This window comes from Pseudophryne corroboree, chromosome 9 (assembly GCF_028390025.1).
Source record: "Pseudophryne corroboree isolate aPseCor3 chromosome 9, aPseCor3.hap2, whole genome shotgun sequence".
NCBI classification, from domain to species: domain Eukaryota; kingdom Metazoa; phylum Chordata; class Amphibia; order Anura; family Myobatrachidae; genus Pseudophryne; species Pseudophryne corroboree.
In genome coordinates, this window is record NC_086452.1 from 96,783,511 (window position 1) to 96,800,279 (window position 16,769).

At 46.8% G+C, this 16,769-nt stretch overlaps 1 protein-coding gene across 3 annotated transcripts in view; it reads right to left on the reverse strand.

The window, feature by feature from the left end:
• RABGAP1L (RAB GTPase activating protein 1 like) overlaps positions 1-16,769 on the reverse strand; it is a 690,515-nt gene that overhangs the window by 561,371 nt on the left and 112,375 nt on the right. The gene's annotated exons all lie outside the window — the stretch shown is intronic.

A 16,769-nucleotide genomic window follows, 5' to 3' on the forward strand; every position in this document is an offset into this window, starting at 1 on the left:
AAGTCCACTTTCCACGACCTCAACCACAGTAAGCAGCGCGCTAGGGCAGAGGTAGCCGACGCCTTTGCTTGCCAATACTCCCGCCTCAGAAGACGCTTCTTGAATGTAATAAGAAGAGGTGATAATATGAGACCGGTATTGTCTGGCATTGTCAGAAATATCCTCAGGCAGCTCCTCTTCTAGCGTCTGAACCCACACCTCAATACATTTTGCAGCCCAAGAGACAGCTATAGTGGGTCTATGAATAGTCCCCGAGAGGGGATATACAGATTTCAGGCACCCTACAACACGCTTATCTGTTGGCTTCCTCAGTGAGGTTGACAGTGGTGACAGGCAGAGTGGATGACACCACTAGGCGGGTGACATGAGAATCCATCAGCGGTGGTTGTTACACAACTCTGCAGGGAGAGTAGCAAGCCAAGGCCCATTCGGGAATAAGGAATTTCTTCCCTGGATTAGACCAGGGTTCCCGTCTGATGTCCACCAAATGATCAGAATGAGGTAAAACAGTTTTAACCACCTTCTGCCGTTTAAAATTATCAGTTTTCTTTGCCACAGTAGTGGAATCCTCCTCATCTGTGATTTGGAGGATATGCTTAAGAGCAACCACCAGGGCAGGGGCATCAATCAATAAGGGAGATTTCTGTCAGTAACACAGGATTCAGTGTCTAACAGGACCGTATGTTCCCCCTCCTCTTCAGATGAGACATCAGAGAGGTTAGTAGACTGTGAAGAGGAAGAAGCCCGCTTAGAGGGACTAGGGACACAGGAGTGACCCGGGATAGATTTCTGTCTAACTAGAGACTGGTTTAGTTGGTTAAACAAATTTGCAGTTGGTTAGACAAATTTTCCACCCGAGGCGGGTTAACTGTAGGGACAATTTGTGGTGGTAATGACACAGATGGCCCCATAGGGGGCGCAAGGTGCTCCACCAGATTACCCAGCAGGGTAGTGAATGCTGCACATGGTGGCTCCTGACTAGGTGCAGGGACTGCGGACTGACTGGGAGGTGCATGACAAGCAGTACAGAGACCGTCATGTAATAATTCCCCCTCTGAGAAATCCGCGCAGCATGCTCTGCATTTTGCAGGAGCTTCCGCTGATTTGCTGCCCTTTCTGTTAAACATTGCACAGTGTAAACGATGGGCTTATACAGTACGATTATAGTAGCCAGACAAATACAATAACCTGTGGAATAAATCAACAGAGAATAATGTGACTAAGCCATATGTAGAAATATGTGCTGAAATAAAAGGATGAAGTGGCCTGCGGGCAGGAGAAGTTGGTGCTTTATACATTACCATAGGTTACAACTGTTAGACGTTCAGTTTAGTTTAAATCAGAGGTTCCCAAACAGTGTGCCGTGGCTCCCTGGGGTGCCTCGGGACACTTGCAGGGGTGCCCTGGGTTGGTGGTCCAGGTCCAAGTCAAATTATTCCTGGTGCATATAATAGGCAAAACCAGTGCTGGTGGCTGCCAGTCATAAAATATGTGGCCAAACAGAAGCAAATCTTGTCCCTCACCACACAACTGACCCTAAGGATGACCTATAAACGCAATCTACTTAATGTAATATTTCTTTCTAAATTTCTCAATAAGACATTTTTGGCCTAGGGGTGCCGTGAAAAAAATTCTGATATTCTAGGGCGTCGTGATTCAAAAAAGTTTGAAAACCACTGGTTTAAATACTTGAAACCCCTGGGTAAAGGTGGAAACACAATTTGCAGTTAGCATTCTAGAGTGGTTCCCAACCTCGGTCCTCACGGCGCATTAACAGTCCTGGTTTAACCTCTTCAGTGGCGCGTTGTTTTGTTTTTATAAACACACCTCCAAGGGTGTGTGTTTAAATTATGTGGAGAGCAGGGGGGGGATTCGCTAGGCACATATATACATACGCGTTATAACGTGTGTAATATATGTGCCCCAAAATCCCCTTGGATCGCCAGCGCTGATTCCCAGAATCAGCATAAACCATTACACGGTTAAGCCCACCCCCGGCCAATAGGAGTCCGGAGGTGGGCTTAACACTGTAATAGTTTGTGCCGATTCCCGGGTGCCGTGCAATCAGTGCTGGCAATCCCCAGGGAGTATAGATATAGCCCAGCAATCTTCTGGGAAGACCAGAGCCGTCAGTGCAGCTGGGGCCGAAAGATTTCCGGGCAAACCAGCAAAGGGGTTAAAGGGTATCCTTGCCTGAGCACAGACGGTTAAATCGCAATAACTGAGACACTAATTAAGTCACCTGTGCTCAAGTATGGCTATCCTTAAAATCTGGACTGTTGTGTGCCTTGAGGACCGTGGTTGGAAAACTCTGGCCTACTAGCTATAAGGTAGTTTGGCTTCTATCACTATATAGTCAGGAAACAAATAAGGAATTATAAAGCTTAAATACACGATCACCAGTAATGTCCATTGAAAAAAAAAATATCCAGGTGGACTCTGAACATCTCAGTGGTTTTATGACAATACATTAGCAAGGTGTTTCACATCCCATCTTTATGTGTGTGTGTGTGCAATAGCAATAAAGGAAGCCGCAGGTATATTACTCAGAGCTCATGAAAGCAGCCGGTGACAGGTCTGTATTAGAGAACGGATCACTGGGCGTGTCACATGGGCAGCACGGAACTATTAACATTTTGTCTGGAGAGTGGAGAGAATAAATGTCAGCCATGCAAGCTAAATATGACAGACTCGGGACTGCAGTGTTAACTCATCAGCTGCCATGTAGGTGCAGTCATTTCATTATCAAGAAAGTTAAACAGAAAAATGCAGAAGTAATTTCTTTGTTCTTCGACAAATTCCTGCACACATCATATATACTTATTGGTTAATCTCCACCTTATTGTGCCACACTTTCCAGAGACTATGGGGGTCATTCCAACCCGTTCGCACGCAGTGGTTCTTCGCTGCAGTGCGGGCGGGTCGGAAATGCGCATGCGTGGCAGGCGCATTGCACACGTGCGTCGTTGCCTGGCGACGATCATAGTCAGGCAACAACGTCGCCAGCGACAAATGTAATCGCAGCGGCGATCGTAAGAAGATGGACAGGCGGGAGGCGTTCCGGGGCGGATACTCACCGTTTCCAGCAGTTTTCGGGGAGTGGTAAGAAAAACGCAGGTGTGTCCAGGCGAATGGAGGGCAGATGTCTTACGTCAGGACCGGGACCTTCATCGCTGGCACCGTCGCACTGGGTAAGTAGCTGCAGGGCTGGTCTTGTTTTGAGTAAAACTTTTTTAGGATAGCAGGGCTGCACAAGCATTCGCAGCCCTGCTATGCTAAAATACATTCCCCCATAGGCGGCGTCTAGTTGATCGCACGAGCAGCAAAAAGTTGCTACGTGCGGGGAACCTTTTTTCTACCAAGGGCCATTTGGATATTTATAAAATCCTTCGGGGGCCATACAAAAATTATCAACTTAAAACGTAGCCTGCCCCCAGTAGTTTTGCCCCCAGTCAGTTGCTATGCCCCATTAAATAAGCCCCCTGTAGTTATGCCCCATTAGATATGCCCCCTTTAGTTATGCCCCATTAAATATGCCCCCTAGTAGTGCCGCTTACACACACACACATTAAAAGAAAGAGAAAAAAACCCACAATGCTCACCATCCCTGCTCCTGCTTCCGGACCGCTGCCCTCCCTCTCCTCCAAACTATGGGAGAGATGTCATGACGTCTCTCCCATAGCGCCACACATGTACACTGCCTGAGCCAGAAGCTGGAGCTCAGGAGTGAGGTCCTGCCTCCGGCTGCTGCAGAGGAGTCGGGCGCCCGCTCGTGGTAAAATCTCAGCGGGCGCTCTGCATCTCCCATCGTTTAGGTGAGCCTGGACGGGCCGGATCAAGTGGCTTTGAGGGCTTTATACGGCCCTCGGGCCTGAGGTTCCCCACCCCTGCCCTATGTAATCATTCACGCCTGTCCCTGCCCCACTAATGGGTACGGTGTAAATTACCTAACACACACACACACACACACACACTGTCTCTAGCAAATAAACCTACCATCAGGTTTCTGGTTTGTGGGAGGAAACTCATACAATCACAGGAAAACATATAAATTCCACACAGATTGTGACTTGGCTGCAATTGAACCCAAGACTGTAGCACTTTGAGGCAGCAATACTATCTACTCTGCCACATTTGCTCAGTACATGAATCATAAATTGGCCCCAGTAACAACGACCATGAAAAATAGTGGAGTGCAAGCATTGCGGTATTAAGCAATACTTCAGGAATCCAAGTTTTATTCAGCTAAGAGAAATGCTCCCAGCAGAACGCGCCCTTATGTACATAGCTATATGTTACAGGAGCATTTCATATGCACATTGTAGCTGTTTTTTACTGTTGCTGCCATAACTTTCTGTTGTTATGAATATTATTACGCAGGATGTAGGGCCCCGGGCCTGGAGTCTCGGAGCTCCGGCCTTCTCGCAAACCATTACATCCGGCCCAGTATGTTAATACTAAAATATTTAAAAACTTTTGTGATCATTTTAGGTCTTTCACATATTTGAAGAAACCTTACTACAGATCATTACCACTTAGTGCTGCTGCTCTGGATGGATGGTGCTACTGATGGTCATGTGAACGGCGGTCAGGAGACCACTACATCCCATCCGCTCAAAATCCTGCCGGTCAGCATGCCGACTAACAGGTATTATTCCTACATATGGGTGTCCACGACACCCATAGAGTGGGAATAGAACCTGTGGCGAGGGCAGCGAGCCACCGTGTGGCGAGCACAGCGTGTCCTCAAGGGTTTTCGTTGTGCTCGCCCCCGCTGGCCATATCACAGCTGGGATCCCGCCGCCGGTCTCCTGACTGCCGGTCACACATACCCCCAACCCACTTGATGGGTTGGAACTGGCTGAAGGCTTCATTTGTTTTTAGTATTTCCATTTCAGGAAGGGTCCACATCAACCTGTAGGAGTTAACGGATTCACCTTACACAGAACATCTACCATAGGAATCCATAAAACATCCAGCTACTTTGGGTTTGAAAAAGATGGTGACGGACCAGCAGGATGGAGGCATGTCACGTCCACTTCATCCATGTTTTCATCTTTCCTCAGAATAAATGCCAGCCACCATTTGAGGTCATGGCCAGCAGTTACTTACCCCTCTGTTGTCAGCAAGTGGGAGCTTTTATTTGGATGTTGACACGGTCTGTTACAATGAATTTTGTGAGAAGGAAAGCGTCTTCAAAAGATTTTTGTTGTGGATGCTATAGGTATGAAAGCATGGACTTTCTGGGTCCCAGGAATTCTAGCTGTGTTTTTTAAGCAATCACCCAGAAATATTGCCGTCTCAGTATATTCATCTTATGTTGAGAAAGTAAAATGCATTCCTGTAATGTTTTCCTCTGCAAAGTCAAAAAGTTATGGTGTAAGAATCTCCTGATCATATGGACGTTGCCGACTTGCTCGGGATGCTAACCTCGTCACTGTGCCACCTACACCATCGCAAGGCCATTGAGCAGTGGCAGAAAAATGCCACGCTGCTTCTATACCAAAATCTTTATGAGAGCATAAGTTGGCAAAGTTTTTCTTATTCTTAAATTGTGTGGCAGAGACATCGAAGAAGTAGAAACCAATTTTTTGTAAGAAAGATTGTGAATCAATGAAGGTGGTGGCAAAATTCCTATTTCAAAGAGGCTCATTCTGTGTAATTTAATATATCCATACAGATTGTTTAAAGACAACTTTCCCAACATGCAAGTCAGTTTTTCTAAATTTGCAGAGCTTTGACCAAAAAACTGTGGGCTTAATTCAGACCTGATCGCAACAGCAAAATCTTTCCCTAATGGGCAAAACCATGGCACTGCAGGGGGGGGGCAGATATAACATGTGCAGAGAGAGTTAGATTTGGGTGGGTTATTTTGTTTCTGTGCAGGGTAAATACTGGCTGCTTTATTTTTACACTGCAATTTAGACTTCAGTTTGAACACACCCCACCCAAATCGACCTCTTTCTGCACATGTTACATCTGCCCCACCTTCAGTGCACATGGTTTTGCCCATTAGAGAAAAAATGTACTGCTGCGATCAGGTCTGAATTAGGCCCTGTAATTGACAGGTCAGAGTGGTACACACACACACACAGTGTGTTTACGCACAGTTCATCAAAATGTGAAAAATGATAGAAAATGCTAAGTTGGCCTCGTTAACAAATGGACAAATTAAAACATACACAGACTGTCTTGCAAAGGTGATTTGCATCCCAGCATCAATCAATTGCCACATGGGAGGCTGTACGTCTTTTCCTGGTACTGCAGAAATCAAAACCTTACTTGAGGAAGCATTTGATGAAAATGTTCTGGAAAAGGTCACGGTCCACCAATGGATTTCTGTTGACAGGTGCACTTTAGAAACAATTCCGAAATCAACATCACAGTTCATCAATTTATTTTGTGATAATCTTTCTGTGCTGGTTCACCATGACTTTGTGGAAAAACAAAAAAGCTAGTTCATGAACCATATTAAAGAAAGCCTGAGAGATTCGGAAATTTGCAGAAACTCTTGATTTTGCATAGAATTACTTATTTGTCAAGCAGGACAAGGCCCAGAGCTATCATTGGATCAGTGTTCAAGCTATAATTTTCCAATTATGTATGTATGTATATATATATATATATATATATATATATATATATATATAGCATACAGATGGTGCGGCACTCCAAGGATTTTCACACTGACAGCGATTGAATAACAAAGTTTCAATGCCCTTTATTAGTATGGCATTTTCATCAGGTAATGCCATACTAATAAAGGGCATTGAAACGTTGTTATTCAATCGCTGTCGGTGTGAAAATCCTTGGAGTGCCGCACCATCTGTATGCTATCCATTCCTTCTCTGTGAGGGCACCCAGGTCATTATTTAACTATGTGGCTGTGCCGGACCACCACCTTCTATCTATCTATATATCTCTATCTATCTATCTATATGTGATTATTCTAAGGAACATTGTTCAACGCTATTGAGAGGAGTAAGTGGACCTGCTACGGTTCTATTGTTCTACACAAGCTAATCATTATCACCACTCAGGTGGGACATTGATCATCATCTCTCCTTCTCTGTCTATGAACAATTGCATTCCCTTTTTTTTTAGGATGGGACTATAAGTGTCTTTTCCAGTGATTTTCAGTGGTTTTCCATCAGTGCGGTTCTTCTTATCTATTATGTATTAATACCATATTTTAATTGTGTATCAATATAACAATAAATTGTATATATTTCTAACTATATATGCGCTCTCTAAAATTGTTTATATACTTTAGACAATACTAGTTTTGTATACCAGGGTTTTCAGAACACCCCTTGGGAGCAGCTGTTGTTAAACAATTGGTCTATTTAGATTAGTGTGGATTATAATTACTGGAGCGCCTGATTTGTTTTCCTATATCAAGGATTTTTTAATTCCTTTGGTAGATGTTCTATATATGGTGAATCCGTTAATTCTAACAAGTCAAATGTACACCCTTTCTAAAATGGAATTACAAAAAACACAAATGAAGCCTTCAGGCAGTTGCAGTAAGGTTTCTTAAAATATGTGAAAGACATAAAATTATTACAAAAGTTTCAAATATTTTATTATCTACATACTGTGTCATTGTACATAATATAAATCAAAGGGATCCTTTAATAGGCCCTACACACTGGGCGATGTCACTCAAAGATATGAACGAGATACCGTTCATATCTTTGAGTGTGGAGGCACAAGCGATGAACGAAGCGCGGCCCCGCGCACGTTCATCGCTGGTGCCCTGTCGCCTGTGCATGCAGGCCAATATGGACGATCTCGTCCATATTTGCCTGCATGCACAAGCGATGAACGAAGCGCGGCCCCGCGCACGTTCATCGTTGGTGCCCTGTCGCCTGTGCATGCAGGCCAATATGGACGATCTCGTCCATATTTGCCTGCACTTCTATGGAGCCGGGTGACGGGGGGGGGGGGGGGGAGGGGAGGGGGGGGAAGCTTGGTGAAGAAACTTCACGCCCCCCGTCACTGCCCCCCCGCCGCCGGGTTGCACGTTGGTCATATCCGTCGTCGGGCAGCTCGGCGGCGGATCGGTCAATGTGTAGGACCCTTTAGAAGCTAAATTAAAAGAAATCTACAGGCCTGTCATTATCATTATTTAATCAAAAAGTCCAACGTGAAACCTCTTGCGGTAGCATGATCCCAACATAAAACTTAGGGGATTTATTAACAACAATATGAACAATTGTTGAGACGTTTTCAAAAAGAATAAAAAAAATGGCTTTTTGAGAAAATCAAAATTCAGATTTTGAAAAAAAAAAAAAAAATATTACAATTTTTAAGGAAACATACTGCTGTGTTATAGATGATATGAAAGCCAATAAAAACGAGTTTTATGGTAAGAACTTATCTTTGTTAAAACTCTTTCTGCGAGGTACACTGGGATCCACAAGGAATGGACAATGGGGTGTAGAGTAGGATCTTGATCCGAGGCACCAACAGGCTCAAAGCTTTGACTGTTCCCAGAATGCATCACCCCGCCTCCCTGCACAGGATCTCAGTTTTTAGTTAACCAGTCCAATGCAGCAGCAGGAAAAGAGACGACAACGGTTAGTAGCTACAACACCGCATTCTCACGACAGGAGACGTGTCAGCGGCTAATGCCATACCAACCCAAAGAAGCTAAGTGCGTCAGGGTGGGCGCCTTGTGGAGCCCAGTGTACCTCGCAGAAAGAGTTTTAACAAAGGTAAGTTCTTACCATAAAACTCGTTTTCTGCTGCGGGGTACAATGGGCTCCACAAGGAATGGACAATGGGGATGTCCTAAAGCAGTTCCTTATGGGAGGGGACGCACTGTAGCGGGCACAAGAACCCGGCGTCCAAAGGAAGCATCCTGGGAAGCGGCAGTATCGAAAGCATAGAACCTTATGAACGTGTTCACAGAGGACCAAGTAGCCGCCTTGCACAAATGTTCAAGGGTCGCACCACGGCGGGCCGCACAAGAAGGTCCAACAGACCGAGTAGAATGAGCCTTAATGTGATCAGGAGCAGAGAGACCAGCCTTCACATAAGCATGTGCAATCACCATTCTAATCCATCAGGCCAGAGTTTGCTTGTGAGCAAGGCAGCCCCGTTTGTGAAACCCAAACACAACAAAAAGAGAATCAGATTTCCTAATAGGAGCAGTTCTCTTCACATAGATACGGAGAGCCCGTACCACATCCAAAGACCGCTCTTTGGGAGACAGATCAGGAGAAACAAGTGCCGGAACTACAATCTCCTGATTAAGGTGGAACAAAGAAACCACCTTGGGTAGATAGGCGGGACGAGTCCGAAGAACCGCCCGGTCACGGTGAAATATCAGAAATGGGGAACTACAGGACAAGGCACCCAAATCCGACACTCTTCTAGCTGAAGCAATAGCCAGCAGAAACACCACCTTAAGGGAAAGACACTTAAGGTCAGCTGAACCAAGAGGTTCAAACGGAGACTCTTGTAACGCCTCCAAAACCACCGACAAGTCCCAAGGAGCCACAGACGGGACATAGGGAGGTTGGATACGCAACACGCCCTGAGTAAAGGTATGCACATCAGGTAAGGTCGCAATTTTTCTCTGAAACCACACCGACAAGGCAGATATTTGAACCTTGAGGGAGGCCAGACGCAGGCCTAAGTCCAGGCCCTGCTGAAGAAAAGCCAACAACTTGGCTATACTAAACTTGGAAGCGTCATAACCATTAGATGCGCACCAAACAAAGTAAGAATGCCAGACCCTATAGTAAATCCAAGCCGAAGCCGGTTTCCGGGCCCGCAACATAGTTTGAATGACCGCCTCAGAAAACCCTTTAGCCCTTAAGACGGAAGCTTCAAGAGCCACGCCGTCAAAGACAGCCGAGCTAGGTCCTGGTAGACACCGGGGCCCTGAACGAGGAGGTCTGGGCGTTGTGGAAGTAGAATTGGACGCTCTGACGATAGGCCTTGCAGGTCTGAGAACCAGTGCCGTCTGGGCCACGCTGGAGCTATGAGAAGCAGAATTCCTTTTTCTTGCTTGAACTTCCGAATGACCCTGGGCAGGAGTGACACCGGAGGGAACATGTACGGCAGCCGAAATCTCCACGGTACCGCCAGCGCATCCACGAATGCTGCTTGAGGATCCCTTGTCCTTGCTCCGAAGATCGGAACCTTGTGTTTGTGTCGAGACGCCATCAGATCTACGTCTGGAAGGCCCCACCTTTCCACTAGGAGTTGAAACACTTCTAGATGGAGGCCCCACTCGCCGGCATGCACGTCCTGACGACTGAGAAAGTCCGCTTCCCAATTCAGGACTCCCGGAATGAATATTGCCGATATGGCTGGTAGATGGCGTTCTGCCCACTGTAGAATCTGTAAGACTTCCTTCATTGCTGGGCAGCTTCGAGTGCCGCCTTGATGATTTATGTAAGCCACTGTGGTGGTGTTGTCCGACTATACTTGAACAGGACGGTTCTGAATTAAATGCTGGGCTAGGTTCAAGGCATTGAAGACCGCCCGCAACTCCAGAATATTGATCAAGAGGAGGGACTCCTCCTTGGTCCACCGCCCCTGAAGGGAGTGTTGCTCCAGCACCGCGCCCCAACCTCTTAGACTGTCGTCAACAGGACCCAGTCGGATATCCAGAACGGATGGCCCCTGCACAGTTGTTGGTCCCGGAGCCACCAGAGCAGCGACAGACGGACCTCCGGAGTCAATGAGATCATTTGAGACCTGATCCGGTGAGGCAGGCCGTCCCATTTGGCTAGAATCAGCCTCTGGAGAGGGCGAGAGTGAAATTGAGCATACTCCACCATGTTGAATGCTGACACCATGAGGCCCAACACCTGCATCGCCGAATGTATCGACACTTGCGGACGAGATAGGAAGCAACGAATCCTGTCCTGAAGTTTAAGGACTTTCTCCTGAGACAGGAACAACCGCTGGTTTTGAGTGTCCCATAGTGCTCCCAGATGCACCATGCTCTGAGCAGGGAGCAGGGATGACTTCTTCCAGTTGATGAGCCACCCGTGGGCTTGCAGAAACTGGACCGTCACATCTAGATGACACAGGAGAAGTTCTGGGGAATTTGCCAGGATTAACAAGTCGTCCAAATACGGCAGTATCCTGACCCCTTGACGGCGGAGTACCACCGTCATCACCGCCATGACTTTTGTAAAGACTCGCGGAGCCGTTGTTAAACCAAAAGGTAAAGCCCGAAACTGGTAATGGCAGTTGCCAATCGCAAATCTTAGGTATTGCTGATGAGACACTGCTATAGGAATATGCAGGTAAGCATCCTGTATATCCAGGGAGACCATGAAGTACCCAGGTTCCAAGGCCAGAACTATAGAGCGAAGGGTTTCCATCCGGAACTTGGAAACCTTCACAAACCTGTTCAATGCCTTGAGGTTGAGAATGGGCCGGGAGGACCCATTCGGTTTCGGGACTAGAAACAGCGGAGAATAGTACCCCCGGCCCCTCTGCGCAAGAGGCACCTGTACTACGACTCCTGTATCCAGGAGGGTCTGTACCACCGAATGTAGAATGTTTGCCTTTGTCTTGTCCAAGAGACATCTGTCTGGCAAAATCGATGAGGGGGTCGGTTTTTGAAGGCTATGGCGTAACCTTGAGTGACGACTTCCCGTACCCAGGCATCTGAAGTGGTCTTCAACCATTCCTGGGTATACCCTAGAAGCCGGCCCCTCACCCTGGGATCCCCCAGAGGGAGGCCCGCCCCGTCATGCGGCAGGCTTATCTGTCTTGGAAGCTGGCTGACGGGCCGCCCAGGCTCTTTTGGGCTTAGGCTTACCAGGTTTGGAAGTGCGGGCCTGCTTGTTGTACGCCTGACCTTTTGCTTTACCTGAAGGACGAAAGGGGCGTAAAGAAGTACCTTTAGCCTTCGACACAGAAGGAGCAGTACTTGGCAGACAGGCAGTTTTGGCAGTAGCCAAGTCAGCCACAATCTTATTTAAATCCTCCCCAAACAGAATATCTCCCTTAAAAGGGAGTACCTCCAGGGTTTTTCTAGAGTCCAGATCCACAGACCAGGATCTCAGCCACAATATCCGGCGAGCCAGGACTGACGTAGTAGAGGCCTTGGCTGACAGGATACCGGCATCAGAAGCCGCCTCTTTAATATAACGAGAAGCTGTGACAATATAAGACAAGCATTGTCTAGCATGGTCAGAGGAGATTTCAGCATCTAACTCCAAGGCCCATGCTTCAATGGCCTCTGCAGCCCAAGTAGCTGCAATAGTGGGCCTTTGTGCAGCACCCGTGAGGGTGTAAATCGCTTTCAGACAACCCTCCACACGTTTATCCGTAGGCTCTTTTAGAGACGTGACGGTGGTGACCGGTAGAGCTGAGGAAACCACCATCCTAGCCACATGCGAGTCCACTGGAGGAGGCGTTTCCCAATTCTTAGACAGCTCCGGCGCGAGGGGATAGCGAGCCAGCATCTTCTTTTGAGGTACAAACTTCGTACCCGGGTTTTCCCAGGGTTCCTGACGTATATCCACTAGGTGGTCAGAGTGAGGTAAAACTTGTTTAATCATCTTCTGACGCTTGAACCTATCTGGTTTCTTAGGAGGAACGGATGGCTCGGGATCATCCGTAATCTGTAAAATTAACTTAATAGCCTCCAAAAGATCAGGAACATCCACATGTGAACCACCCTCCCCATCAGCCGTATCGGAGTCAGAACCTGTGGGGTCAGTGTAAGAGCCGTCTTCATCCGACGAGGTGTCAGTGACAGCAGTGGAATGTGAGGAGACAAGCGCTCGCTTAGAGGACCCCTTTGGAAGTAGGCGAGCGACGGTCAGACTTTTTAGTAGTCAGGGACTGGTTCAACTTCTTTATTTGAGCAGATAAATCGTCCGCCTCACGACGGGTTAGCTGCAGGGACCACAAACGGTTGCACCGGCATTGGGGGTCCCATAGGGGGTGTTAGTTTATGAATAAGCGTACGCAGAAGCGGCCCACGGCTGGTCATTATTTGCCCCCGTTGCCACCGTCCCACTGGGGGGCAAGAAGCCCCCAGAACCAGAGCCCGAAGCTGCTATATTCTCCTCATAGATATCTGCGGCTTCAGCAACACCGGCAGTGTGTTCAGCCCCAGAACCGTTACCCTCAGAAGCAGACATGATATAACTTGCAGTATCAGGTAACACAGTACAATTTGTCAGCAGCACAATATCTCTAGCCCAAACCCCTGCGCAGTGTGACTAAATCACAGAGAAAAATACGTAATACAGTACAGGTTGAGTATCCCATATCTAAATATTCCGAAATACGGAATATTCCGAAATACGGACTTTTTTGAGTGAGATAGTGAAACCTTTGTTTTTTGATGGCTCAATGTACACAAACTTTGTTTAATACACAAAGTTATTAATAATATTGTATTAAATGACCTTCAGGCTGTGTGTATAAGTTGTATATGAAACATAAATGAATTGTGTGAATGTAGACAAACTTTGTTTAATGCACAAAGTTATAAAAAATATTGGCTAAAATTACTTTCAGGCTGTGTGTATAAGGTGTATATGTAACATAAATGCATTCTGTGCTTAGATTTAGGTCCCATCGCCATGATATCTCATTATGGTATGCAATTATTCCAAAATACGGAAAAATCCCATATCCAAAATACCTCTGGTCCCAAGCATTTTGGATAAGGGATACTCAACCTGTATATCTTTGTGAAAATCCTATATTAGATAAAATTTGACGCACCAAGCCCCCTCAGGTTATAGAATATAGGGATAGCAGGTTGAGTGAAAGACACGAAATGGACACCACTCAACTATCAAATGCACACACAAATAGTCACAGTCTGTACAATGCAGAGGTTATTACTAACAATAATACTGCACTGGACTAGCTTACACAGCTATATCACAGGGTAATTGTACTAGGAAACCCTGACTAAGTGCACTCTTTCTTAACTAACACTGACTAAAAAAGGCAGGTAGAATACTTAAGTGTCTTGTAAAGTCACAGCACTGACAATCAGGCGGCTTTACATAGGAGGATTTGCCCAAGCATTCCCAGGAACAGTGAGCTGAGGGATAATGGCGCCGCCAGGGAGTGAGGGAGAGACAGATATGCAGCTCCAGGGCAGGAACATTTGCAGAAAATGGCGCCCTGGGGCTGGGGGAGGGGCTTCAGGTCCAAGCTCTATCCCCCTGCTGGCAAAACCACCAGGTACTGCGGGCTCTAATAAAACGGTTTATAGAGAAGACCTGACCTGTCCCATGCCCTGGTGATCTAGTGGGATCGCATGTACTGCCACAATGTCCACCACCAGCGCGCGCGTCCCGACTCCCACTGACCGCGCCGGATCGCGATAAAGACAGGGTCCCGCAAGCGGGACCCACTTACCACCTCCCGAAGTGCTGCCACTCGATTCCGGAGAGCCCCCGTCATGTGTGCCTGACAAGAAGAAAACCGAAGCCTCCTGCTGTAGTTACCCGGCAACCAGGGCTCGGGAGTGTACAGCGCCGCTGGGGAGAGCCGGAGCTGCAGCTGTGAATGTCCACTGACATGTAACACTGCTGCTGCCCTTGAAGTCTTCGCTTTTTTCCTAAGAAAAAAAGCCCCTCTGTTAAGTGCCTGCTACTGCAGCACCAACTACAAAACTGAGATCCTTTGCAGGGAGGCGGGGTGATATAGGAGGCGGCGCTATGCATTCTGGGAACAGTCATAGCTTTGAGCCTGTTGGTGCCTCGGATCAAGATCCTACTCTACACCCCATTGTCCATTCCTTGTGGAGCCCAGTGTACCCAGCAGCAGAAAAGAGGTTTAAATTAGGGTATCCGGTCAGATGGTCGACAATGTTAAGGTCGACTACTATTGGTCAATATTGACATGGTCGACATGGACTAATTGTCGACACATGAAATTTATTTCCGCTTAAAAAGGTCGACACATGAAAAGGTCGACATGAGTTTCACATTTTTTTCCTTTTTTTGAACTTTTCATACTTTACGATCCACGTGGACTACGATTGGGAACGGTAACCTGTTCCGAGCGCAGTGGTAGTGAAGAGAGGCACCGTGCCCGACGCATGGCAAGCAAAGAGACACCAAAAAAAGTAAAAAAAAACAAAAAAACAAAACAAAAACATGTCGACCTTTTTTCATGTGTCGACCTTTCACGTGGACCATGTCAATGTCGACCAATAGTGGTCGACCTAATGAGTGTCGACCTTAACACTGTTGACCATTCATACTGGAACCTTAAATTAGATATTGTCCAACTCTCTAGCTCAATTAGGTAGGCTGCAAATAAAATGTAAAAAAAGCTAACAGCAATTTTTTTTATAAAAAATATGAAGTTTTAAAGGCATGCAACATCAAAACCATTCTACATAGCCTTAGATTTGGGGGTTTTCTTTACACCCATGGCAGCATTTATTATACCAAATTTCATCACAATCTAAAATGGTCAGTCAGAAACCTGATTTGGGCCCTCATTCCGAGTTGTTTGCTCGCTAGCTGCTTTTAGCAGCAATGCAAACGCTATGCCGCCGCCCTCTGGGAGTGTATCTTAGCTTAGCAGAATAGCAAACGAAAGATTAGCAGAACTGCTCAAAAATCTTTTCCTGCAGTTTCTGAGTAGCTCCTAGATTGCGATCACCTCAGTCCGTTTAGTTCCTGGTTTGACGTCACAAACACGCCCTGCGTTTGGCCAGCCACTCCCCCGTTTCCCCAGCCACTCCTGCGTTTTAGCCAGACACGCCTGCGTTTTTTAGCACACTCCCGGAAAATGGTCAGTTTCCGCCCAGAAGCACCCACTTCCTGTCAATCACACATCGATCAGCAGTTCGACTGAAAAGCGTCGCACGGCCCTGTGTAAAGTTGCTTAGTTTTGTGTGAAATTTCTTGGCGCATGCGCTCTGCGGCCCATACGCATGCGCAGAACAGCCGGTTTTTAGCCTGATCGTTATGCTGCGAAAAACGGCAGCGAGCGATCAACTCGGAATGAGGGCCTTGGTGTGGAATTACCCAGAGGTAAATTCTCAGCTGGTTAGTCCGCTCACTGCACAGCACCCAGAGCCAACGGTCATTAATAAACCCACCAGATCAGTTCCCGACATCAGGAATGTAGTGTGCATTCTAGCATGCTGCACCTAACCAGTGAGGGCAGATTTTAATAGGAATTTTTTTTAGACTGCAGCGATACACCACGCATAAAATTTTGCCTTTAAATATGTTAATATGCCATCCTCACTGATTAGGTGCTGGGTGCTAGAAAGAACACTAGGGGGTATATATACTAAAAAGTGTGGGTTTTTAGAAGTAGAGATGTTGCCTATAGCAACCAATAAAATTCTACTTAACATTTATCTAGAACCTTCTAGAAGATAACAAATAGAATCTGATTGGTTGCTATGTGAAACATTTCCACTTCTAAAAACCCCACTTTAGTAAAAATACCCCTAGGAATGCAGCGCGACAGTCATCTGCCCCGATTAGCAGATATCACAAATGCATGGTGTATATGATCAGGTTCAGTATGAATTACCGCTGATCGAGATGCCGGCCATCAGTACACCAATAGCGGAATTCCGGCCATCAGTATGCTGGCAGCGGGGCAATCGCTCGAAAGCCCCTTGCGGTCTCTCTGCGCTCGCCACACTGTGGGAACAGTGCCTCGCTCCCGGTTTTGCCGGTATTCCGGCGTCGGCATAGCACCACTTGACGGGATTCCGGCGTCGGCATTCTGATCGCCGGGATCCTGAGTGGTGGTATCTTAACCGCTTCCCATGTGATCAGGCCATC